General features: G+C 45.8%; 1 protein-coding gene across 2 annotated transcripts in view; it reads left to right on the top strand.

Moving 5' to 3' along the window:
• The first annotated feature begins 804 nt into the window (after positions 1–804).
• CASP2 (caspase 2) overlaps positions 805–27,864 on the top strand; it is a 95,237-nt gene continuing 68,177 nt past the window's right edge. Inside the window, exon 1 of one of the 2 annotated variants that reach the window (XM_082267334.1) lies at positions 805–1,054. The gene's annotated coding sequence lies outside the window, so the exon portion shown is untranslated. Of the gene's footprint in view, positions 1,055–25,263; positions 25,448–27,864 lie in introns of those variants that run through there. The other variant, XM_082267333.1, reaches the window with a different exon arrangement.

The following is a 27,864-nucleotide window of genomic DNA, read 5'->3' as shown; positions in this document are numbered from 1 at the left end:
GAAAACATATTGACCTAAATTGATGAAGAAATTTGATTTTTTTAAATTTTTTATTGGATATGTTTTATAGCAGAAAGGAAAAAAGTATTGTTTTTTAATCAAAATTGTTGGCCTTTTTTTGTTTATAGCGCAAAACATTAAAATCGCAAAAGTGATCAAATACCCAAATACCACCAAAATAAAGCTCTATTTGTGGAAAAAAAAAAAAAGGACATCAATGTTATTTGGGTACAGCGTTGCACGACTGAGCAATTGTCAGTTAAGGTAACGCAGTGGCGAATCGCAAAATATTGCCTGGTGCAGAGTAAACCTTCTGGAGCTGAAGTGGTTAATCGGGTTTTATTACCCCTTCCCCGGTGACCCCAATGCATCTTTGCCAAAATGGCGATTTTTCACTCAAGTACCCCAATTTTTGTCAAAGTTTTGGGACAATGAAAACTTAGAATATGACTACCAGGGAGCAGTGTGGGATCAGTAATGGTGTCACCTCACACCACATCTTATAACAGAGTAACACTTGTGTGACATGACAGGTTCTCTATATTCAGTATGTTGAAGTTATATAACACATATTTTTATTGATCACATGTATTTATGACTTGTACATCCGTGGTTTTGCTGGTAATTGAAGCACACATTGTCTCTGCACTGAGGAGGACAGCTCGCCATGACACTCAGTAAACTTCCTCCTTCTCCTCAGTGCGAAATACGCGGGAAAAACGACAACAAGCCAATCAGCGCCCAGCCCGCGAATCCCCGCCTGACGTCTCCCCTTTGTTGTCCTGCGGAGAGGCGGTACTCGGACAGAGTGCGCAGGCGCTTCCGAGGGCAGCGCGGCTCGCGCACTGAGGGATCCCAGCGGGTCTGTGGTGCACCGTGCGCGCCCGAAAGTAGGTGGAGCCAAGGATTACCCTCTAGAAGGTGGGCACCATCTACAGCCAGTGGAGGTGTACGTCTTTGTCGGCGCGCCAGCAAAGCCCCTCGGAAATTTTGTTAATGACACCACGTGACCGGTGTGGGCCGGGCTTCATCACTGCCTTCACTAGCTCGCCAGGTGAGCGTGACGTCATTCCTCTAGTGTGAATGGGAAGGATGGAATGCGCTTGCGCGGGTTGGTGAATTATTATTGCAGCTAGAACATGTGTTGCCCTTGGCAACGGCTGGTAGCTTTCCAGTGTCAGCATGGCTGGGATTGGCTGTTCATGTTTGGTACACTGAGGATGTCATTCTATAATATATAGGAAGCTGAACACACACACTGCAATCTGATTGTACAATCTGCTTTTCATTGTGTGCAGTGCCAGCCATACTGGTAATACATGGGGTACTGTGTTCATTACAATTAGCTCTATCCCCCACTACCCGGTGCACCTTCATTGCAGCATATCACCATGCAAGATTGTGCATTGTGCTGGGAGTGTTGGCAGCCCCATTACTTCCAATTAATTGTCTTCAATTTAGCTACTTCCTATCCGGGCCGATTCTGACACCTCACTCCCACATGGAAAATATACTATTTTGTGCTAGAAAATGACTTAGAACCCCCAAACATTTTATTTATATCTATATATATGGTACAGGAGATGGCACAGGAGATGGCACAGGTATGGCACAGGTCATGGGCATGGCACAGGTCATGGTACAGGCATGGCACGGGTCATTGTACAGGCATGGCACAGGTGATGGTACAGGCATGGCACAGGTGATGGTACAAGCATGGCACGGGTCATGGTATTGGCATGGCACAGGTCATTGTACAGTCATGGCACAGGTGATGGTACAGGCATGGCACAGATGATGGTACAGGTCATGGTAAGGCATGGCACAGGTGATGGTATAGGCAAGGCACAAGTGATGGTACAGGTATGGCACAGGTGATGATACAGTCATGGCACAGGTGATGGTACAGGAATGGCACAGGTCATGGTACAGGCATGGCACAGGTCATGGTACAGGCATGGCACAGGTCATGGCCCAGATGATGGTACAGGTCATGATAAGGCATGGCACAGGTGATGGTATAGGCATGGCACAGGTGATGGTACAGGTATGGCACAGGTCATGGTACAGGTATGGCACAGGTGATGGTATAGGCATGGCACAGGTCATGGTACAGGTATGGCACAGGTCATGGTACAGGCATGGCACAGGTCATGGTACAGGCATGGCACAGGTCATGGCCCAGATGATGGTACAGGTCATGATAAGGCATGGCACAGGTGATGGTATAGGCATGGCACAGGTGATGGTACAGGTATGGCACAGGTCATGGTACAGGCATGGCACAGGTCATGGTACAGGTATGGCACAGGTCATGGTATAGGCATGGCACAGGTCATGGTACAGGTATGGCACAGGTCATGGTACAGGCATGGCACAGGTCATGGTACAGGCATGGCACAGGTCATGGTATAGGCATGGCACAGGTCATGGTACAGGCATGGCACAGGTCATGGTACAGGCATGGCACAGGTCATGGTATAGGCATGGCACAGGTCATGGTATAGGCATGGCACAGGTCATGGTACAGGCATGGCACAGGTCATGGTATAGGCATGGCACAGGTCATGGTACAGGCATGGCACAGGTGATGGTATAGGAATGGCACAGGTGATGGTACAGGCAAGGCACAGGTGATGGTATAGGCATGGCACAGTAAGAACAGGCATGGCACAGGAGAATGTCCTTTACCATGCCCGCAGCACATTACTACAGTAATCAGTGCTATACATATGCACTGTTACTGTAAAAATGACACTGGCAGGGAAGGGGTTAATTTTATTGGAGAGGGAGGGGTTAATGTATGCCTGGTGCTTACTGACGTGTAGGGGGGGAGGTGACTGAGTGAGTCATGGACAGATCGGATGTCCAGCTATGCTGAACAGTCCGATCTGTCACTCCCTGTCACTATGGAGATCCGCCCGCTGTGTGTAAACAGACTCGATCCCCGACGATCGGGTAAGAGCAGCGATCGCCGCTGCTCCTCCCCTGGCCCGACTCCCGCTGTGAATGAAAACAGCGGGAGCGAGCCTCCGGCGGCGCGCAAGCGCCGCCCAGAAGGGGGAGTGTCTAACGACGTTAATACTACGTCGCTGGACGATAACGAGCCACTCTGCCGCAGTAGTATTACTGTGAGCGGTTCTAAAGTGGTTAACTGACAATTGCGCGGTTGTGCAAGGATGTACCCAAATAAAATTGATGTCCTTTTTTCCCCACAAATAGAACTTTTGTTAGGGCTCTTTCACACGGGCGCTCCGTATGTCTGTATTTCATTTTTTTGCGGATGAAATACGGACATAATGTATGTCAATGGGATTGCAGATGTCAGTGGATGACCATCCGCTGACATCCGATTTTCGTCCTTTCAGTTCTGTTCCGTTTTTGGAACGGAACAGAACCCTATTTTTCTTCCGTTAAAAAAACGGAACGGATGCAAAATTGGATGTCAGCGGTGTCATCCGCTGACATCCGCAATCCCCATAGACTTACATTATGTCCGTATATCATCCGCAAACGGATGGGATGATATGCGGACATACGGAGCGGATGACACAAGTTTCATCCGTGTCCGTGAAAAAAGAAAAAAAAAAGTGCCGCAGCGGAATAGAAAATCGTAGCGGCCGTGTGAAAGAGCCCTTAGTTGGTATTTGATCACCTCTGCCGTTTTTATTTTTTGCGCTATAAACAAAGAATGACAATTTTGAAAAAAAAAATAAAAAAACAACAATATTGTTTACATTCCCTGCATTCCGTTGGGGGTTAAAGAACCAGGCACAGATGGGGATTGAACCCATGATCTTTGGTTTACGAGACCAACGCCTTACCACTTGGCCACTGCGCCTTCTATACAAATTATATCTACTGCATTCAGTTGGGGGTTAAAGAACCAGGCACAGATGGGGATATATTTTTTACTTTCTGCTCTAAAACCTATTCAATAAAAAAAATTTGGTAAAATTTAAATTTCTTCATAAATTTAGGTTAATATGTATTCTGCTACATCTTTTTGAGAAAAAAAAAAATCCCAAGTGTATATTGATTGGTTTGCCCAAAAGTTATAGCGTCTACAAACTATGGGATATATTTATTGAGTTTTATTTTTTTACTAGTAATGGCGGCGATCAACAACTTATAGCGGGACCGCGATATTGCGGCGGACAAATTAGACGCCTAACTGTTGACTTTTGACACTTTTTTGGCGACCATTGAAACTAATACAGTGATTAGTGCTAAAATATGCACTTTCACTGTACTGACACTGGCTGGGAAGGGGTTAATTAACATCAGGGGCGATCAAAGGATTAAATGTGTGCCTAGCTGGTGTTTTCTTACTGTGGGGGAGGTGCTTTTACTAGAGGAAGGCATAGATCCGTGTCCCTGCTTTGCAGGAACACAAGATCCATGCCTTCTGTACTGACAAGAACGGCCATCTGCTTTGTTTACATAAGCAGAACGCTGTTCTGTCAGTGTACCGAACAATCAACGGCTGACGGCAGACATTGGGTCTGCGGGGTGCGCTGATCAGCTCCTGTGTAGAATAACAGCGGGAGCGAACCGCCGATGGTACACACTCGCACCAGCATACTAAAATATATAGTATATCCGTCCGATCTGACAGAGCAGTAGGGGCTGAGAATCCCCCGCTGATGTTAGCAGGGAGGGGAGGAGGAGAGAGACGGCATACATTGAATCCGGCCCTTAAGTGGAAAAAGGTTACTGACCCCTGGCCTACACCTAAAGCAAGAACATTATTCAACTTTAGTCAGAGCCACACAGTTTGCTTTTATCTACAAACACCCAGCAGGGAGCATCGATAGTTTCAAAAAACTATTAGATGGGCACCTTAAAGACCACAACATACAGGGGTATACAATGTACGGATAACAGCAAACACACACACACATCATAGGTTGAACTGGATGGACTGATGTCTTTTTTCAACCTCACTAACTATGTAACCCCTTACTTGCATATACCTTCTTTTTGTAAAGGTGAACTTACCCTTTAACCACTTCCCCGGGTAGATGGAGATATCTGAATGATGCCTGCAGCTACAGACATCATCCAGATATCTTTCTTTTCACCTAGCCATTCTCTCCATTGTAAAAGCCATCATAGCAGCTGTTTAGCCTCTTCATTGCTTTTAAAGGTGGCGGGAGGGCATGTCTCCTGCAGCTAGGGTTGCCACCTCATCCCTTTTAAATCCAAACTGATTTGAATTACACAGATTCTGAGGCTAATTTAATGCAGGTAAGGCACCAGGTGAGTTTAATTGCTACCTTAATCCGCCACAGAACCTGTGTAATTATTCTGTGTTCAGTTTAAGGTTCGGTTTTCACTAGTGCGACTTGCGGTGCGACTTGACACATGTCAAGTCGCACAGCAAGTCAAAAGCCATTGTTTTCAATGGGGCCCGTTTCCACTGCCGCGGCTTCAGTTGCGGCGACTACAAAAGTAGATTGTGTACTACTTTTGAGCCGTCTTCAGTGCGACTTCCCTCTATATATGAGGGACAAGTCTCACTGAAGCCGCAGTTTTCTTTCGATACGAAGTCGTGCTAGAAGTAGCACGACTTCGTAGCCGCACTAGTGGAAACCTAGCCTTAAGGGGGTGAGGTGGCAACCCTACCTGCAGCCCTCTGGTCTCTCCTGTGCGATTGGGGAGCTGAACAATGAATCCGTCCCCGGCCATCTCTATGACTCTATGAGGTTGGAAGCGATGTCATGATGTCACTACTGGAGCCTGCAGATTTTTTTTCTTTATCTTAAGCTTTTCAGCATAGAGAAGAGATGTGGGGACTTATAGTCTCCAGATCTCTCTGAAAAGAGGACCTGTCATGCCCTATTCCTTTTAGAAGGGATGTTTACATTTCTTGTAATAGGAATAAGTGCCGGTTCACACTTGTGCGCTTGCGGAGATCGCATGTAATTCGGAGCACACTTTGTATGGCTGAATTCGCACCGCATCCGCACCAAACTCCCACATGAGGCTTTTTTTTAGCCGCAGTAGAATCGGATTTCATGGTGGTTCACACTAGTGCGATCCGATTCTGTGCGAACTTGCAGATCGCACTGCGATATGCGATCACAACTGGGGGTGTCGTTAACTTTCAATTGACACCCCCTGCGTATCGCATATGGCAGTGTGAACTGCCAGAGGTGCGGATGCGATGCGGGAACAAGCTGCATATTCGCAGCGTTCCGGCATCGCACAAATGTGAACCGGCACTAAAAGTGATCAAAAAATGAAAGGGAAAGTGTAAAATATAAAATAAACAATAAAAAACTAAGAAAGTTAAAGTAAACATAGTAAAAATCTATGAAAGTGTTTTTTTCCAAAAAAAATTGTGTTTGAAAAAATGCTGCGCAAATACCATGTGACATAAAAAATGGCAACGACTGCCATTTTGTTCCCTAAGGTCTCTGCTAAATGCTGCGGAAATACCGTGTGACATAAAAAATGGTCTCTGCTAATAAAAAAATAACATAATGTTTGGGGGTTCTGAGTAATTTTCTAGCAAAAAATGATGATTTATACATGTAGGAGAGGAATGCCAGAATTGGCCCGATAGGGAAGGGGTTAATAGCACCCACTCGCGTCTAGCAAGGGCAGCGCGTTCCTGTGAAGTGTGAGAAACGCACCCTCCTGCACTGCTGTGAGTGGGCCCTCTGGGTGTACATCTTCTCTAACCATGACATACTGATGCTGAATTTGATTTGGACCTCTGGCTATAAAGGAATGAGAAGTACAACTTGACAGATAATATAGAAGTCATTATATAATCATTATGGCTCCATGCACACTAGTCATTTTTATTGAGAATTTTTAAGCACAAAACATAGATTTATTGGTAATTGCCAAGAAGATGTTACACAGCTCAAAACGTAGCTGCTGAGGGTGTGATAACCACAGCAGCGCTTTTTAACCACTTAAGCCCCGGAAGATTTTACCCCCTTCCTGACCAGGGGTTTTTTTTTTTGCGATTTTTTTTTTTTTTTTTTACTGCGTGACTTTAACCGACAATTGCGCGGTCGTGCGACGCTGTACCTAAACGAATTTGACGTCCTTTTTTTCCCACAAATAGAGCTTTCTTTTGGTGGTATTTGATCACCTGTGCGATTTTTTATTTTTTTTTGATCATGCGCTATAAACAAAAAAAGAGCGTACATTTTGCAAAAATAACAATATTTTTCAAATTTTTTTATATGAAATTCCCAAAAAAAAAAAAGTAAAAATCAAAATTTTTTAACATTTTCGGCCAATTTGTTTTCTGCTACATATGTTTGGTAAAAAAAAAAATCGCAAAAAGCGTATTTTGATTGGTTTGCTCAAAAGTTATCGCGTTTACTAACAAAGGGAAAGATTTTTGTCATTTTTCATTTTTTGGTGTTTTTTTTTTTAACGAGTAATGGCGATCTGCGATTTTTTTTTTTTTTTTTTTTTTTTGCGGGACTGCGACATTGCGGCGGACAGATCGGACCCTTGACTGACATTTTTGACACTTTTGGGGGTACCAGTGACATTACTACAGTAATCAGTGCAAAACATATGCACTGTTACTGTAAAAATGACACTGGCAGGGAAGGGGTTAACTGTATTGGAGAGGGAGGGGTTAAGTGTGTCCTAGGGGCGTGTTTCTAACTGTGATTGGACATGGCTACTGGTGTAAAAACAGAGATCAAAGGTCTTACATAGTAGAACCGTCTGATCTCCATTTTTACACAGGGAAGGATGACAGGCGGCTTTGTTTACATTAGCCGCCTGCCTTTCTCCCATCCCGGCGAACGATCATAAGCGACCGGCAGACATCGTTAGGGAACGAGCCAGGGCGAGCGCGCGCCTCAGTGGGCGCGCGCTCGCCCGCTATTGGCTCACAAGCCAGTGACAGGCTAGTGACGTACCGGTATGTCACTTTGCCTGGCCGGGGCTGACCGCCGCGGTATATGTACGTGCACTTACAGAACGGGTCCTGTAGCAGTCAATGGACCGCGACTTGTCAGGCTGACCAAGTCGCCTGACAAGTCGCGGCAGTGTGAATGGAGCCTTAGTGTTTTTTAGCTTCAGCGTCTAGGAGCAGAAAAAATAAATTTTTGGAGAGTTTTCAGGAGCGTTTTCCGCCAGATAAAAAAAAACGCGAAATGCTCCTTACAGCTTTGTTTAAGCGTTTTTTTTTTTTTTTTGTATCTTCATGTAATGTAAAAAGCTAATAAACGCTTCTAAAACACTACTAGAAGCTGACTAGTGTGCATGGAACCTAAAACATACAACGTAATATAACATGTGAGAGCGTTATTATGATTACAAGCAGGCAGATGTTGTAGTAATGAGTCAAATGTGAACTTGCTAAAAAATCTGTTACAGATTTACACAACAAAGGAGATTTTCGGTCCAGCTGGAGCTCAGCCTGGGGATGAACACGCCTGGGTTGTGTTTAGAGGCTTTTGCACATGTTTGCAGTTTTCTGTCCTAAAGGGGAAAAGGAAAAAATGTACATTTGAACCCACACTTCTGTTCATACCACATTCATCTGTGCCTTGGAATCTTATTTTGCGACTTTTGTCTATATTTGTGTGCAGCACTTACTTCTGGTTTGTTGGTATCACCATGAGAAATAGGAGTAAAGTCTGAGGGAACTCAAATTAAAGTATTTCCTGCCTTTGCTGCTGGTATTTTGCAAGATTCAGCAAGATCTCTTTTCTAGTTCTAATATACATTCAAGTCAGAAAGTTGCTCAGGTTCTGTTCACAGGTAAACTTATGCAGGTGTGATGGAGCGCACTTGTTTTTCTGTGATTTAGCATGTCGCACTTACTGCTGCCCATTGGTTTCAGTGGGCTGCCCTACACACAAAAGAAGATGACACTTTTTAAAAATAATCCAAATCAAAATGACTGCTACTTTGTTACTAAGCATTTTGGCACATGCACCTTAGCAAGGTGCTTGGAGTGCTGTTCAGAATTTTACACTGCCGCACACTAGCAAAAGGGCTATGTGATTTTGCACGTATTTTTGCAGTGCATAAATGTTAACTTGGCCTAAGGGTTTATTTTTTTTTTTTTTAAAAGTGGTTCGGAGTCCCAGGTCACACTTGTGCGATGCAGGAAGGCTGCGAATTCGCAGCCTGTTCCTGCATTGCAAACGCACATCTGGCAGTTCACACTGCCATATGCGATACGCAGGGGGTGTCAATGAAATGTTAACGACACCCCCAGTTTGATCGCATATCGCAGTGCGATCTGACAGTTCACACAGGATCGGATCGCACAAGTGTGAACCACTGTGCGATCCGATCCTGATGCGGCTGGAAAAAAGGGTCATGTGCGTGTTTGGTGCGGATACAGTGCGAATTCAGCCATACAAAGTGTATGGCTGAATTTGCATCCGCACATCCGATCACATGTAATGAACGAGCTGTGCGCTCCGACATTACATGTGATTGCCGCACTCGCTATAGTGTGAACCGGCCCTAAAGGCAGAATGTTTTTTGTACCTTATTGCGATCTATGCATTTCAGTAAAAAAACCTTCTGCATACAGCTCCCCCTCAACACCCCCTTATACTAACCTGAGCCCAAACTCGATCCAGCAATGTGCACAAGAGCAGAGGCTCTCTCGGCTCTCTCTTTCCTCATTTGCTCAGAGACAGCAGCAGAAACCATACAAAATATGCTGCTTGTATGTGCAACTGTGCAACTAAATGTGCTAAATTAAAAAAAAACAAATAATATTCTAAAGTGCAATGATCTAAATGACCAAATACATCAAAAGTGACATCGCTGTAAAACATAAAACATTGCAATCCAATAATATCACAGCTCAATGTGCAAAATGTTAACATTAATCACCCAATAACGAGCACTTTCACCCGCTTCCTGCCCAGGCCAATTTTCAGCTTTCTGCACTGTCGCACTTTGAATGACAATTGCACGGTCATACAAAACTGTACCTAGATTAATTTTTTATTATTTTCTTCACACAAATAGAGCTTTCTTTTGATTGTATTTAATCACCGCCGGGTTTTTTATTTTAAAAATAAAAACAAAAAAAATGAAATAAATGTTCCCAAGTCATGCTCCAGAACGGTCACTTGAGAGATGCTCACCATCAGCATGAGCACCAGTGCCGCTTGTTGTTTCCTTTATCATTGTTTTGGTGTAACACCGAATACTACTGGCAGCTTTTTGATATAATCCCTTAGGCGCTGTAACTTTTGCTTTATCATTTATGGACACACAGAGCCACCTCAGAAGTGAGCTTGCGTGAGTGCCTCCATAGCAAGCAGCTTGCCATGGGGGCACTCGGCGGAGGGGGGTTTAGAATCCATAACCGCTGGCGGGGACCCTGGAAGAGGAGAATCTGGGCTGCTCTGTGCAATACCATTACACAGAGAAAGTACAGTGCCTTGCGAAAGTATTCGGCCCCCTTGAACTTTGCGACCTTTTGCCACATTTCAGGCTTCAAACATAAAGATATAAAACTGTAATTTTTTGTGAAGAATCAACAACAAGTGGGACACAATCATGAAGTGGAACGAAATTTATTGGATATTTCAAACTTCTTTAACAAATAAAAAACTGAAAAATTGGGCGTGCAAAATTATTCAGCCCCCTTAAGTTAATACTTTGTAGTAGGGATGCACCGAATAATCAGCGGCCGAACATTATTCGGCCGAAAATAGAAAAAATAGCACTTTCGGTGTTCGGCCGAATAAGTCAAAAGGCCGAATAATTTTGTGCCGAATAATAGGGCTGAACGATAGTCGATATGATATTGACTATCGTTCTGTGGCCGTAGGCGATATTTACAGGGGGAAGGGACTCGGAGGAGGACAGGAGGACTCACAGACTTCCGTGTTAGGCAGGGGAAGCCGGGACACTTCAGCGGTGAGCATACATACATTACTCACTCGTGCACTGCAGCCCGCCCCACACTTTCAGTGAGTCTTACTCTCCTCCCTAGTTTTTTCAATGGCACATTCAGGAAGCCAATCACGCCGTGATTAGCTGCACAGCGAACCAATCACGCGTGCCTGCACAACTGATTGGTTCCGATGTGCCGCTACTCACGGCGTGATTGGCTTCCTGAATGTGCCATTGAAAAAACTAGGGAGGAGAGTAAGACTCACTGAAAGTGTGGGGCGGGCTGCAGTGCACGAGTGAGTAATGTATGTATGCGGCTGTGCTCCTTTCCAGGCTCCTACTAGTCCACCTCCAGCCTCCTACTACCACCACTATGAGAGACTGTCTGTCACTGTATAATCTGATCGAGTCCACACTGACACTGACTGACTGTCACTGAGTAATTGATGTTACCACATTAACCCTGACCTGCCCAGTGCCCTGTATCTGCAATTAAAATTTACAAGGCTGCCTGCATGCTTCCTGATTTCCATTCCCAGCATCCTTCCCAATCCCTACAGTGTCACTAACATTAACCCTATGGTACAAGGCTGCAGTGTGCACTGAATCCCATTCCCTACAGTAACATTTAGGGAGAGAGAGAGACATGAGAGGACAAGAGAGAGAGAGAGAGAGAGAGAGAGAGAGACATGAGAGGACAAGAGAGAGAGAGAGAGAGACACGAGAGGACAAGAGAGAGGACAAAAAATTGGCAAAATAAATGGAAAAAATGCAAAACACCGCGTTCGGTATTCGGCCTTCGGCCTTCGGCCAAACATTTTATTATTATTCGGCTTCGGCCAAGAATTTCATTTCGGTGCATCCCTACTTTGTAGCGCCACCTTTTGCTGCAATTACAGCTGTAAGTCGCTTGGGGTATGTCTCTATCAGTTTTGCACATCGAGAGACTGAAATTTTTGCCCATTCCTCCTTGCAAAACAGCTCGAGCTCAGTGAGGTTGGATGGAGAGCGTTTGTGAACAGCAGTTTTCAGTTCTTTCCACAGATTCTCGATTGGATTCAGGTCTGGACTTTGACTTGGCCATTCTAACACCTGGATATGTTTATTTGTAAACCATTCCATTGTAGATTTTGCTTTATGTTTTGGATCATTGTCTTGTTGGAAGACAAATCTCCGTCCCAGTCTCAGGTCTTTTGCAGACTCCATCAGGTTTTCTTCCAGAATGGTCCTGTATTTGGCTCCATCCATCTTCCACATCAATTTTAACCATCTTCCCTGTCCCTGCTGAAGAAAAGCAGGCCCAAACCATGATGCTGCCACCACCATGTTTGACAGTGGGGATGGTGTGTTCAGGGTAATGAGCTGTGTTGCTTTTACTCCAAACATAATGTTTTGCATTGTTGCCAAAAAGTTTGATTTTGGTTTCATCTGAGCAGAGCACCTTCTTCCACATGTTTGGTGTCTCCCAGGTGGCTTGTGGCAAACTTTAAACAACACTTTTTATGGATATCTTTAAGAAATGGCTTTCTTCCTGCCACTCTTCCATAAAGGCCAGATTTGTGCAGTATACGACTGATTGTTGTCCTATGGACAGAGTCTCCCACCTCAGCTGTAGATCTCTGCAGTTCATCCAGAGTGATCATGGGCCTCTTGGCTGCATCTCTGATCAGTCTTCTCCTTGTATGAGCTGAAAGTTTAGAGGGACGGCCAGGTCTTCGTAGATTTGCAGTGGTCTGATACTCGTTCCATTTCAATATTATCGCTTGCACAGTGCTCCTTGGGATGTTTAAAGCTTGGGAAATATTTTTGTATCCAAATCCGGCTTAAAACTTCTCCACAACAGTATCTCGGACCTGCCTGGTGTGTTCCTTGTTCTTCATGATGCTCTCTGCGCTTTAAACGTACCTCTGAGACTATCACAGTGCAGGTGCATTTATACAGAGACTTGATTACACACAGGTGGATTCTATTTATCATCATTAGTCATTTAGGTCAACATTGGATCATTCAGAGATCTTCACTGAACTTCTGGAGAGAGTTTGCTGCACTGAAAGTAAAGGGGCTGAATAATTTTGCACGCCCAATTTTTCAGTTTTTTATTTGTTAAAAAAGTTTGAAATATCCAATAAATTTCGCTCCACTTCATGATTGTGTCCCACTTGTTGATTCTTCACAAAAAATTACAGTTTTATATCTTTCTGTTTGAAGCCTGAAATGTGGCAAAAGGTCGAAAAGTTCAAGGGGGCTGAATACTTTCGCAAGGCACTGTAATTTTACCATGTTTGTTATTTAAAAAAAAAAAAAAAAAATGTACACCTATACAATCACTTTAATGGGTTCAATGACCATGCAGCCATTGCAGCGGGACAGGGATTTTAAACCCCCCACCCTTTTATTTCTTCTCTCTGCAACACTTTTGGGATAGATCAGAGTGATGCTGTCTGCTGCTCACCAATCAGAATTACTCTGATCTGTCCCAGAAGCCCTGCAGAGAGAAGAGCAGGGGTTTTAAATCCCAGGATAACAATAATAACCCCCATCGTGTCAGTTGCTGCAGTAAAAACACCGAACATTGGTCATTGGTATCAGTAACCACAATAACAAATCCCAAGGTTAGTGTCAGTGTCTATAGTAATTACCCCCAGTAACATTTTGAGAAGGAAAGGTCTGCAATGACAGGCTATATATTTTTTTTAATGACTGGTATAAACTTCAATATAAATTTTCAATATTAGCTTTAAAGGTCATATTATAGTCAAGATCACATGATGCAAGAGGGAAGACAATAGTGTAATACTGCTGCACATACTTCAATAAATGTCTTGCTGCACTTAGAAGGCGCTGCGCTGTCTTCCCTCTTGTTTCCCCCCAGAGATCTCTTCTGTCTCTTCTGCCGGCAGCCGCTACAGTGGACAGCTACACCCTGAACTGTTTGGGGGTCCCCCCACCCCTGGTGTTTGCCTTCTTGTTTGGGGGTCCCCCCACCCCTGGTGTTTGCCTTCTCCCTTCCCCCCCTCCCCCGGGTCCCCAGGACCAGACTTTTTTGAGACCTCTTCTTGCGCCAATTCACCACCAAACCAAGATCACATGATGCTCCTACAGAAGCAGCCATGAAAAACCCCTAATACTATGTTTTGGTAAAGCAGCTCTTTTGGTTTTTATTCATGAGTCAAGCAGTTTGGATAGTGAATACAGTCACATAATAACTACAATGTGGTTTTGGAAGGCAGCTTCAGTTGTGCTCCAGATAACTCCTGCGGTGTTGTGTCACAAACCTGGATGCCTCTGCACAAGGGTTTTTTTTTTTTTCACCTGTTTTGCTGTGCTCCAGATTATCCATCAATTCAGCATTGGCACAAATCTGCTTACCTGATGACCCCACTCCCACGCTGCTTTCCTTCCCTGCTGACGTCTGGTGGGAACTACTTCTTCTGTTGGGTGGATATTACACTGTATGTGCTTCTTTCCAGTGCCATTCACACCTGAGTGACATGGAATTGTGGGCAGAAACACGCTTCCAGAAATGTGCAAAAACTTGTGATGCCAAAAGTTTCCAAACAATTGCGCGTTTTGTCGCGTGTTACCATTCGCACCCAGCTCAGTGGCAAAAATTAGCACTTGAGCTTCTTTGGGGCGTTTATTGCGTGACAGGCAGCCTGTTCAAGTCAACAGGCTGTTGCACCAAAAATGTGTCTTAAACGCCTGATGGCCTAATGCAAAACGCGTCACTTATGTGTGTATGCAGCCTATGCTAGCAGTGACTGGTGTTTATCCAGTGTGGAAAAATGCTAGTCACTGTATAATGTATGAGTTAGCTCTTAGAGACCTGACAGGATCTCTTACTTTCCTGATCTGTGTACTTGCTCCAGGTCAGTGACTGAATAAGTGCTAACACAAGGGGGGATCAGAATAACATCCATAGACATAGGATTTTGTATAAGGAGGTAGGTAATGGCAGCCACCTACAAATCTACCATAGGCTACACTATATCTAAGGGCTTGTTCAAATTAAGTATGGTGCAGGAATGTGTGGAAAATCACAAGTTGTCTTGCACCGCACAAAAATAAGTTGCCCTTTTGCAGGTGGGAACAGATTGCATGAATTCCTAATGGCATGCCTATGCATCTAGAAAATGCATGCACATGGTACCACAGTACCATTTTTGGTGCTTTGTGATTTTAAAACCATGCCTGCGCCTTGTTTCTTGCTCATAGGACAGACCCTTAAATTAATGGGCTGCCCTAAAAAGCAATGCACAGGAATGTGCAAACAAAAGTGATTGCATATGCAACTCCTAGTGTGATCGAGCCCTAAAACTTTCATTTGTTGTGGTTTTTTTTTTTTGGTTAAATTAATATTCAGCAATATTAATCGGTATGGAAGATACACTTTCTGGACAAAGCACCAATAAAAAGGCAGCAAGCTTGTTTTCCTTAAAGATCGCATAGTTAGATTTTGCAATTTCTGATTTAAAGTGGTTCTAAAGGCTGAAGCTGCAGGCAGCCATGCCCCCCCCCCTTTTTACTTTTTTCTTACCTGCACCCTTTCTCAATCCAGCAATGTGCACAAGAGCAGAGGCTCTCTTTGCTCTTTTTCTCCTCATTGGCTCACAGACAGCAATGGGAGCCATTGGCTCCTGCTGCTGTCAATCACAGCCAGTGAGGAGGGGGGTGGGATAGGGCTGAGCTGTGCTCTGTGTGTCCTATGGGGTAAGCACAGACGAGTGCCCCCCATAGCAAGAAAATGTATTTAGCATTTCATTATTTCTCTTTCGTTCATTGACGGACACAGCTCTTCATCTTCTTGTCCGTAGGGTTATACTGCCCCCTACAGGAGTAGGACACTGGACAGAGAAAAAGCTTGAGCGTGCCTATTGGGCAGTCCCTTGGGGTATACATCCATTTCCTGCTATAGATATTCAGTTTTTTCTGCCTAGTCAGGAGTAAGGACCTAGTTCCTTGCTGAGATCTCTGTTCCTGGCAATTTTTTCTTTTTACATGGATTTTTTTTCTCTTTTTATTATTTTGTTCTTGTGAGAGCTACAATCAAGTGCTGGACTGGGCAACAAACTAGATAATATAGATCCTTAGGGTCCCCCCAGTCTAGTCAGCGAGCGCGTGCAGACTGCAGCTCCACGCTAGGTCGGCTGCGACATAGTCCAATTGAATGGGGGCTGGCCTGCGAGTTAAACGTCTCGCGAGGGCGCATATGAACTGCCCTTTGCCTGAGTCACAGCAATTCTCCTGGCCGACAGCACCTACATTACAATGGAGTGGTATCCTGTCCAGAGCGGTGTCCACCCTGCTCCTGGTGTGGTAAGTAGCTGTCCTCACACTACCCCTGGAGGGTTTTGGGGTGGACATGGGTCCCTCACTGGGATGGTTAGACCCCCGGGTTCCCACCCCCCCCCCAGCCCCTCTAAAGTTTTCGTCACTGTGGGTCTTTGGGCCCCCCACATCCCCCCTCCCCTCCCTGAGTGAGGTTATGAGCTGGCTGTTGCCACATGCTCTTAAGGGGGGCTGGTTGAAGTTTCTGCTGACCGGGTTTTCCTGGGGCGCAGCAGGGGGTTGAGCAGGGTTTCCTGCCACCCTGAGGGTTGGTGACTAGGGCAGGAATGTCCTGTGGGCTCCCTGCGGAGGTTGTTGGGCTAGGGGAGCGGATCTTTTAACATCCGCGAGTACACGCCTCACGCGGCCAGATCTGGCCAAAAATGTAGGCAGTGGCTTTGCGGCCTGCTCGCTGGAAACTACGTGAGGCAGTCCCTGTGAGGGTGGCTGATGCCACTGCCTTCTGTTTGTTATCCGCCTTCTCCTCCGCTGCCCCTGGTTGGTCGGCTCCGCTGGGCTCGCGTCCTGGCGGCTGGGCACCTTCCAAAATTTAGGTTGCGGCCCAGTCGGGCGCCGCCGTTGGGGGGCGGCCTCAGTGTGTGTAGCTGATGCCCCCACTCTTCTTTTGGGCACTCTTCTTTTGGGTACCTGCTGGGCTAAGGATCCGTGGGGCCTCCACAAAGATTTAGCCTACGGCTTATGGCCTGCTAGGCCATGTGGTCAGCTTGGCACCTCCCTTGGTAGGGGTAGTGCTTTGGGATAGCTTATTTTTACAAAGAAATCATTGCCGCCATTATTGTGTGGGACACCCATTCCCTGTTTTAGTGAGGGTACACTGCCTGAGCTTCTGCGTCATGGCGGGCGGCCCTCTTTTAAGGGGGCTATGTCCTCTATGTCCTCTTGTTTTTTTTTTTTTTATACAGGGTCCGATAGATGGTCCATTGTGGGCCCCTGGCCAGCATCCACTTTGCAGGATTGCAGTCGGTGGCCTCCCCTGATTGTTTTTCGGGGTGAACTTAGTATATAGCGACCCTACTGGGTCTGTGTCCATGCACCCTGTGTGCTCAGATAGTGAGGATGATTCCTCTGCTCCTCTAGCCGCGGCTAAATAGGTGCTGGTGTATGCACTGTTTGTGTCAGTGCATGAAACTTTAAAAATGGAGGTTGCGGCTGATACCGCGTTGGAGGCACCGATTCCCTTTGGCACCCACAGGCCCTCCAAAGTGGCAAGGATGTTCCTCTTTTCGCTTACCTTAATAACATTGTCACAAAAAAGTGGGGTTGTCCAAAGCTCAGTGGTTGCTAAGCGTTTTTGCTTGTGGTATCCTTATGAGAATTAACTACATTACAGGTGTACGGTTCCATCTGTAGTGGACTCACCGATTTCCAGGTCAAATTGAGCTACCTTCATTTCAGTTGAGAAGTCCCCGGCCTTTACAGGTCCAGCTAATAAGAGGGTGGGGGCTCTGGCCCGCCATATGTGGCTGTGGCTGGTTTGGTGATTAGGCTGGTAATTCCTATTGCCCTGGTGTCGCAAACTCTGACCAAGTGGGCTAAGCTTTTATGCCGGGACCTGGAGGAGAAGCAGCTCCCCCCTGCCTTGGTGAAGCTGGCAGATCAGTTGGTCAAAGGGCAACAGTTTGTCTGTGAAGCCTCTTTGGATGCCGCTCCTCTGCTTTCTAAACTCTGTCTCTGCAGTGGTCCTGCGGCGCATTATCTGACTGATGCTGGTCTGCAGACCAGGCTTCTAAGAATGCCTTGTCTGATCTTCCATTCGTGGTGGATCGCCTGTTTGGAGCTTCCATGGATGATATCATCAAGGGCCCCACAGGGGGAAAGAGTACTCATCTTCCGCAGGCTTCCAGGGGTAAAGAGTCCTGTTGCAGGCAGGGACCCTCCTTTTCAGATCACAAGCAAATTTTTTGTCCCTCAGGGTCTCAAGACAAGTGATCCAAGCCCTTTCAGGCCTCCGCTGGGGGTTCCAAAAGGTCTTGGTTGGGCAAACTATGAGCAGGTGCTGCCAAACATGCGGACAAAAAAATTCCTCCGCATGAAGGGTCTACTTTGCTGCTTTCTGGATCTGTGGACCTCTCTGATCCAGGACAAGTGGGTCCAAAAAGTAATTCGCTCCAGCTACAAGATTGAGTTTCGATCATATCCTCCGGAAAGGTTCTTTCCTTCCAACCTGCACTAATCCCCAGATCGCTTAAAGTATCTCTATGGGGCGGTGCAAGATTTGTTACTTTAAGGGGTGATTGTTCTGGTTCCAAAGTCGGAATGTTTTCAAGGTTTTGCACCGAAATGAAAATTCTGGGCAGAAACAGAAACCGAAAATTCAGGATGCCTTTGGCCGAAAACCGAAACCAAAAATGACTTTTTTCCCCCAAATGATTTTAAAATAGTTACAGCCTGTATATAGATTCTCCTGGCACTATATACCTGTCCCATAGCTGTATTATACAGGTATAGTGCCAGGGGGTAGCTAAGTATAGGGAAAATGATGCACCGGCACCCCGGATCAACTGGCACCCCGACTGGGTACCTCCGTTGACGGATGCTCCCAGTGCTTCCCGAGGGCTCCAAGCACTCCACCAGACACCATAACCACCTCAGACCCAACGAACCGCCGCAGCTTGGTTGGGGTCTCATCGTCTCCTACCCACCCTGGACCTACGACAAGGCTCCAGATTCCAGTGGGTGAACCTCTCTTTCCCCAGAGAGTGAAGCAGGAACAAGCTCTTACAAGAACTTAGTGATTATTCAAGGGAGTATGAAGAGTATAGCAATCCCTTGTAGCAGATTCCCCCAATGAGAGACAGGACTCTAGATTGAAGGTGAAATAGAACTCAAACTTTTTATTCAAACACATGCAAAAAGAGATATACACTGTGGGACAATTCCCCCCTCCCCCTTAGCAACCAATCCACATACACATATACATCCCATAATAAGTTTATCTTAAGGCAGACAGAAACAATAGAACAATGGAATACAGGCACTTACTAATATCAAACCTCACGCCATCTCACTATCTAGCAAGGGTCTATGAGACACTCCTGCAATATTCTAGCAATCTGAAAAATCAAACCATTCATCTTCATACATTTCCTGAGAGATATTGCTGACACATATTACTGTCCCATCTGAAGCCATCCAAACCATTCTCTCAGCGTCCCCCAAGTATCTGTCCCTCACTCCCAGTGACGGTGAACACCACATAACACATAATATGTTATCACTCACTGCTCCCCACAGATAGCAGGTTGACTCTGGTTCTGCTCCTGTCCTTCCTATCCTCAGCAGCCATACAGTAGAAGATGGAGAGAGGAGGTGGGTGGAGCCGGAGAGTCAGTAATAGACGCGGAGGAGGACGAGGAAGATCCTCCTCCGCTCTGCATGCTGGGTCCTCTTCTCGGCCTTGCTTCCCTCTCGGGACCGTGAGGTCACTGGTTGCTAGACACCAGGCGGCTGGCGATTCTAGCAACCAGTCTAGCACAGGGCATTTGAGGAGGTACAAACGGCAGGTCTCGGGAGCCGGCCGCGGCCGGTCACGCACCATATAAGTTAAAGGGAAAGCTGATGCTGTGGCGGCCATTAATTTTCGGCATATATGACCCGTTTTCGGCCGAAATTGGACAGGCCCATTTTCGGCCAAAAATTTAGGTTGCCGAAATTTCAGTGCACCACTAGTTTTTACTCAAAGCTGTTTACAGTTTCCAGGAAGTAGGACAAGGTGCGCCCAATACTGGACCTCAGGGCGCTAAACCGCTTTGTGCGGGTACAGAATTTCCGCATGGAGTTCATGCGCACGGTTGTGGCGTCTCTACATCAGGGGGATTTCCTCGCCTCCATCGACATCAAGGATGCCTACCTTCACATCCCAATATATGTTGCCCATCAGCGTTTCCTCCACTTTGCCGTGGGCGAGAAGCATTATAAATTTGTAGCGTTACCCTTTGGTCTCGATTCCACTCCTCAGGTCTTCACGAAAGTGTTGGCCCCGGTACTAGCATTACTGCGCCAGCGGGGGATCGCGGTACTGGGGTACCTGGACGATCTGCTTTTACAAGTCTTTGTCCACCTTGTTGGACAACTTGGAGATTACTCTGCAAACGCTGAGGGAGTTTGGTTGTGTTCTAAATCTTCAGAAGTCTGCTTGTGGTTCATTCCACAAGCCTAGTCTATCTGGGTCTGACTCTGGACTTGTCCCCAGCCAGAGTGTTTCTTCCTTGGAAGAAACTTCAAAAGTTGCAGGAGGCAATTCGGCTTTTGCTGACCAGCAAAGGGTTGTCTCTTCAGACTTGTATGCACCTGTCCGGGTGGGGAGGTTGAGCTCCAAATTACCTGGTTGGCTATGTTTAGCCTTGGGGAAGTTTGTTTTTTTCCGCTGTTCCCACCCCTCATGTTTGACACTGCTTTGGGATGTCCCTACGGTCAAGAAGATGAAGTGCTGTGTCCGTCAATGAACGAAAGAGAAAATGTGATTTTTGTCTTACCGTAAAATCGTTTTTTCTGATGTTAGTTGACGGACACAGCACCCACCCCTCTATGGAGTTGGGTTTTTTCCTTCTGACGCTGCTTGTTACAAAACTGAATACCTATAGCGGGAAGTGGGAGTTATACCCCCAGGGACTGCCCCATAGGCATGTTCAAGCTTTTTCTCTGCCTAGTGTCCTACTCCTGTAGGGGGAAGTATAACCCTACAGTCAGTCAAGAAGATGAAGAGCTGTGTCTGTCAATGAATATCAGAGAATAGGGTTTTACGTTAGGACAGAAATCCCATTTTATTTTTTTATAGATAAAAAAGAGATCCCTTTTTTTAATTTATCGTTTGCCATTCTATATGTAAATATGTTCAGCCGTATGAGCTTATTACATAAACATGCTTTGTGTTTAGTTCTGCTGTTTTACACAATGGTTGTATTGTACTGATGCTTATCATACTGCAAGTGTGTGGGTTGTGTGAGCTGCTGAACACAAGGTACTCCCTATGTGACTGATTGCTCGACAGCTGTTAAGTGGGGAGCCTGAGAGATTTTATTGTTTGATCTCTCCTCACTCTGATGTCTAATTTACATAATCTTTGCAACAATAACTTATGGAAAATAATAAACTGACATTAAAACAATGTAAAGGACACTTTCCCCACCTCTCCTGAACTAACCTGCACTGACAACCCCCACCTCAGCTTCCTACTTGGTAACAATGCTTTCTTTACTAGCCGCACCTGCAAAGTGATCCCTCATAGACATTTATGGAGCTGTAATGGGACAATGAAGCTGCTCATGACCCCAGGGTGGGGTAAACATTGCACAGCTCTGCTACAGGGATGCTGTGGTTTTGGGTTGCCAGTGCAGGGACATTGAGGAGGGATGAAGGTGGAATAGAGGAGTTTCTTTTGGGCCCCATTCACACCTTAGCACTGTGAAGTTTCACCAGAAGTGCTTCAACGCTGGATACTAAGACTTTCAATATATTCAGTGCTGTCCATTCACACCTGAGCATAGTGTCGCTTGAACTTTTAAGCTCATCATTCGAAAAAAAGTACAGTATCTCACAAAAGTGAGTACACCCTTCACATTTTTGCAAATATTTTATTATATCTTTTATAACTAAAGAAATGACACTTTGTTACAATGTAAAGTAGTGAGTGTGCAGCTTGTATAACTGTAAATTTGCTGTCCTCTCAAAATAACTCAACACACAGCCATTAATGTCTAAACCTCTGGCAACAAAATTTGAGTACACCCCTAAGTTAGAATGTCCCAATTGGGCCCAAAATGTCAATATTTTGTGTGGTCACCATTATTTTCCAGCACTGCCTTAACCCTCTTGGGCATGGAGTTCACCAGAGTTTCACAGGTTGCCACTGGAAACCTCTTGCACTCCTCAGTGACAACATTACGGAGCTGGTGGATGTTGGAGACCTTGCGCTCCTCCACCCTCAGTTTTGAGGGCGCTCCACAAATGCTCAATAGGGTTTAGGTCTGGAGACATACTTGGCCAGTCCATCGCCTTTACCCTCAGCTTCTTTAGCAGGGCAGTGGTCGTTTTGGAGGTGTGTTTGGGGTAGTTATCATGTTGCAATACTGCCCTGCCACCCAGTCTCTGAAGGGAGGGGATCATGCTGTGCTTCAGTATGTCACAGTATATGTTGGCATTCATGGTTCCCTCAATGAACTGTGGCTCCCCAGTGCCGGCAGCACTCACGCAGCCCTAGACCATGACACTCCCACCACCATGCTTGACTGTAGGCAAGACACACTTGTGTTTGTACTCCTTACCTGGTTGCGGCCACACACGCTTTACACCATCTGAACCAAATAAGTAATTCTTGGTCTCATCAGACCACAGGACATGGTTCCAGTACTTCATGTACTTAGTCTGCTTGTCTTCAGCAAACTGTTTGCAGACTTTCTTGTGCATTGTCTTTAGAAGAGACTTCCTTCTGGGATGACAGCTATGCAGACCAATTTGATGCAGTGTGCGGTGTATGGTCTGAGCACTGACAGGCTGACCCCCCACCCCTTCAACCTCTGCAGCAATGCTGGCAGCACTCATACGTCTATTTCCCAAAGACAACCTCTGGATATGACGCTGAGCACGTGCACTTAACTTCTTTGGTCGACCATGGTGAAGCCTTTTCTGAGTGGAATCTGTCCTGTTAAACCGCTGTGTGGTTTTGGCCACTGTGCTGCAGCTCAGTTTCAGGGTCTTGACAATCTTCATATAGCCTAGGTCATCTTCATGTAGAGCAACAATTATTTTTTTCAGATCTTCTGAGAGTTCTTTGCCATGAGGTGCCATGTTGAACTTCCAGTGACCAGTATGAGAGAGTGAGACCTGAGACCTTGTAAAACGAATGAGTCACATGACACCGGGGAGGGAAAATGGCTAATTGGGCCCAATTTGGACATTTTTACTTAGGGGTGTACTTGCTTTTGTTGCCAGCGGTTTAGACATTAATGGCTGTGTGTTGAGTTATTTTGAGGGGACAGCAAATTAACACTGTTATACAAGCTGTACACTCACTACTTTACATTGTAGCAAAGTGTCATTTCTTCAGTGTTGTCACATGAAAAGATATAATAAAATATTTACAAAAATGTGAAGGGTGTACTCACTTTGGTGAGATACTGTACATGAAGTTCTTTTTGGGCAGAGTCATGTAATTTGACCCCAATAGAATATGATGGGAGGACCTTTTCTTGCCTAGTAACTGATAACTTGGGAGCTGCACCAAAAAGGTTGTTAAACCTAAAAGAGAAGTATGGTAATTAAATTTTTTTAAAGAATCATACTTAGGTGGATGCAGCATTGGCCAGATTCTGCATCTGTCCCCCGCCAGCTCTAACACTGTAAAGCCCACTGTCTGCTGACGGAGACAGTCCAGGCTCGGTAAAGATTGCAACGATATTGTCGGGATCCACCCCCATGCCTGGACTGGGACACAGCTCGGCCTCTCAGCGAGCTTCTGAGAGCCTGAGCTGGCTTCTCCTTTCCCCTCCTCAGCCTAGCGCTCTAGTGAGGGTGGGGGGCAGAGCAGAGAGCTCTCTGATCAGGGAGCTGTGAGAACATGAGCGATCAACGGTGTTTGATCACTCGGTTCTCACAGCTCCCTGAGCAGAGAGCTGGTGACTGTCAGTCAGCAGCTCTCTGCTTTGCCCCCCACCCTCACTGGAATGCTAGGCTGTGGAGGGGACGGGAGCGGCCAACTCAGGCTCTCAGCGGACCACTGAGAAGCTGAGCCGAGTCAGAGTCCAGGCATGGGGCCAGATCCCGACCATATTGTTGCCATCTTTCCCAAGCCTGGACCGGCTCTGTAACGTAAGCAAATAGCAGGCTTCAGCCCGCTTTCTGCTGAGAATGGGTCACTGGAGTGGAAAACAGACTGCACTCTTCTGATGCACATGAGAAGTGCAGCCAAACAAGCTTTGGCTGTACCTCTCCTTTAATGCAGAGATTGCATTAAAGAGGCTGTAAACCCACATTTTTTTTTGTTCACCCTGAAAGAGAAACACATAATGAGCTAGTATGCATCGCATACTAGCTCATTATGAAATACTTACCTTAGAACGAGCCCCTGCCGTGCCGCCCGCTTACCTGTATGACGGGCGACATGTCCAGTCGCCCGTCTTCCGGGATCGTGGCATCCGGCCATCTGATTGGCCGGAGCCATGGTGACGTCACTCCCGCGCAGGTCCTTCAGAGCGAATGCGCCAGTGACGTCACTGACTGCATGTAAGGTAAATATATCCTAAACGGTGCATGTTTAGGAGATATTTACAGTACCTATAGGTAAGCCTTATCATAGGCTTACCTATAGGTACAACTTGCAGAGGAGGGTTTACTTACTCTTTAAAATCAAAAATACCTATAGCCTTTACAACCACCTTTATTGTTAATGGCATGCACACGTTTCTTCTCACCAAAATGCATGGTACCACAGTACACGCATTTTTGGTACGGAGCAATTTAAAAAATTGTTGCTTTCGCCATTTCTGCATTTTGTACATGCATAGGCCAGCCCATTGAAGCTAAAGGGTTGCCCTAAAAAAGATGAACAGTAACGCACAATAAAACTTGGGCGCTCAGCTGCACCTCCTGGTGTGAACATGCCCTAAATCAAGCAAATATTCTATTTCCTCATGAAAAACTTACTAAGTCCTGCAAATGAATTGGTTTATATGGTGGAGGAAGTCCAGCTCCTGCAGAACTGCTAGGCTGCTCCAGCTGTAAGTGATGCAAGTCTCATAGACCCAAGTGCTGCGGTCACATCACCACCAGATGTGTGTTTTGTGAGTGGTGAGGAGGAGAAGAAGGCAGAGATATGACTACAGCAATGGGGTCTATGAGACTTGCAGCGCTTACAGCTGGAGCTGCTCAAAAGTTCTGCTGGAGATGGACTTCCTCCACCAGATAAACAAAAATTTGAGCCTTAAAGGTAAGCACTGCAATCATCACTCAAAACTTGCACCTACTGAAAATACACTCTACTGTCCCTTTAAGAATGAATCACACAACCCACAAACACTTCCCCTCCCTCATTGTTTTGCTTTCCTCCTGCTCAGTCTGCTTTTACTTGATGTCTGGGCTGTATCTGGTTTTACTACTCGCTTCCTGTTCTGCTTTCCCTCTTGCTCATCGTGTTTCTTTGTCCTGGAAGGTTTTCCTTTTCTGCGGGTTTTCTTAGGTTATAATGTTTCTTCTGCAGACGTCTCTTCTTCGTCTGTTAGAGGCAGACACAGAGGAACTGTCCTAGGTATGCATCTTTTCACATATTTCCTTCTGTCCTCCTCCTGTCCTAGGACATGTACAAGTGGAGTCTTGCTGCAAGCTTGAACAGTTTACCTGCATAGTGTTGATGGGCTTTCAGATATTGTGGAAGTATTTAAAGGGGACCTTGACTCGCTGTGTATTTTTAATTGGCATCCAGTTTGGTTTATTATTGTAAAGTGTGCCTCAAAGTGTACCAGAAAATGTAATACTGTGGGGTGGGCAACCATCGGCACTCCAGGTGTTGTGGAACCACAAGCCCAGGAGGCATTCCAAGACTCTGACATCTCCAGTAATGGCTCCCAGAGGCACACACATGATGGGTTTTGTAGTTTAACCACAGCTGTAGTGCCAGTCATTGCCAACCCCTGATTTAGGGTGTCTGTAGTCATTCTGTACTGAGATCTGCCCATTTTCTGGGCAGATGAGGCACTCTGATAATGTCTTTAGGACATCAGGAGGCATCTTCACCTGTCAGCCGTGGTTAGAAGGCAGTGATTATGTAGATTTGAAGACCTTTCCTGATCCCTATTGTGTCCGCATTGTGCTTTCCTGAAGGGCTATATCCATTGGATGGCTGGAGGAACAAAGCCTTGGTTTACAAAACTCTTCCCAGCACCCCACAGCTATTTCATAGATTTATTAGATTTCACCACCTGCTAACAGAAGACCTAAAACTGTAGATAAGCATATGTTTACATATGGCACTTTTTCACTGCAAGTACTGGCTCGGCTCTACTCGGCCCTGCTTGGCCCGGTTTGCTTTTCCACTGCTGTTGGAACGGTTCGGTACGGTACGGTATGGTTTGCTTTTCCACTAAAGTAGTACTAAAGTTAAGTGTGTGGGATAACAACGGGGTGGGTGGGATTCTCTGACCAATCAGTGGCTAGTAGTGACTGCATGCAAAGGATTGTGGGATATGGTACCGGTATGGTAACTCTTGGAACCACAATCGAGGTGGTACTGTTTTTGAGAGCTGTACCGTTCGGTTCAATGCAGTGGAAAAGTGCCGCCGTACCGTACCGTACCGTTCCTACACCATACCATGTGGTACCAGCAGTGCAAAAGCACAAAAGCAAGCCGAAACGTTCGGTTCCATGCAGTGGAAAAGCGCCAATAGCTCCCAACTGTCTCTGATTATGAGGGACTGTCCCTGATTTGGAACAAAGCCCCTCTGTTCCTCTTTCTGCCTCATTGTCCCTCATTTTGGTCTGACCTACAGTATATAGTTGTATATAAAATGCACTACTTGTCTATCAAAAGGTGTTTCCCAGTGCTAAACCTTTTATCCTATTTCTAAAGTGCTACATTTGTACATTTTAAAAGCCAGTATAAGCCCCGGTTCACACTACTGCGTGTGCGGGGTTCGCATGTCATGTCGGAGCGCACTGCTCCGACATGACATGCGATCAGCTGTGCGGTGCGAGTTTAGCCATACAGTTTGTATGGCTAAATTCGCATCGCACCCGCAGCAAACACGCACAGGAGGCATTTTTGCTGCCGCATCAGGATCGGATCGCACAGCGGTTCACACTTGTGCGATCCGATCCTGTGCTAACTGCACGATCGCACTGCGATATGCGATCAAACTGGGGGTGTCGTTAAGATTACATTGACACCCCCAGCGGATCGCATATGGCAGTGTGAATTGCCAGGGGTGCATGTGCGATGCGGGAACAGGCTGCGAATTCGCAGCCTTCCCGCATCGCATCAGTGTGAACCGAGCCTAAAGGAATAGTAGTGGTAAAAAAAAGCACTTGTGGGTTAATAACTTTTTTGTATAATTCACCTTTAGGAGGGTGTGGCAGGGGGTGTGTCCTATGCCTACATATTTTTTTCTTATAGGCATCCCTCATTTCCATTTAAAAAAGTTGGGAGCATTAGTAGGGAGCATAAGTATGCATTTACTTATTTAAATCTCCTTTAGGAAATGAATTACTAAGGGTGCTTCCTTTTTTTTATTTTTATTTCCTTGCCCCTGATTAGGTATTATTTACAAAGTGAAGCTTTACCACACATATACTTAGAAAAAAAGAGTTCAACTGCACTTGTAAAGTGCACAGTCTATTTGCCTTTAGTAAATCCACTCCTTGAATAATTCCATGGGGTTGATTTACTAAAACTGGAAAGTGCAAAATCTGGTGCAGCTGTCCATGGTAGCCGATCAGCTTCACAGCTTGTTCAATTAAGCTTTGACAAAAAAACCTGGAAGCTAATTGGTTTCTATTCAGAGCTGCACCAGATTTTGCATGCTCCAGTTTTAGTAACTCAACCCCAAAGCCTTAGGGCTCTTTCACATGGTCGGTCCGATCAGATCCGCCTGTCAGTTTTTTAGGCGGATCTGATCGGATCCTCCATGCAGCTCTATGGGGCAGCGGATGTCAGCGGAGACACCTCCGCTG

Source organism: Pelophylax lessonae (genome assembly GCF_965119305.1).
Source record: "Pelophylax lessonae genome assembly, chromosome: 9".
In the NCBI taxonomy this organism is placed as follows: Eukaryota; Metazoa; Chordata; class Amphibia; order Anura; family Ranidae; genus Pelophylax; species Pelophylax lessonae.
Note: the sequence above shows the minus strand (reverse complement) of the source record. Positions and strands in the feature narration are given on the sequence as shown.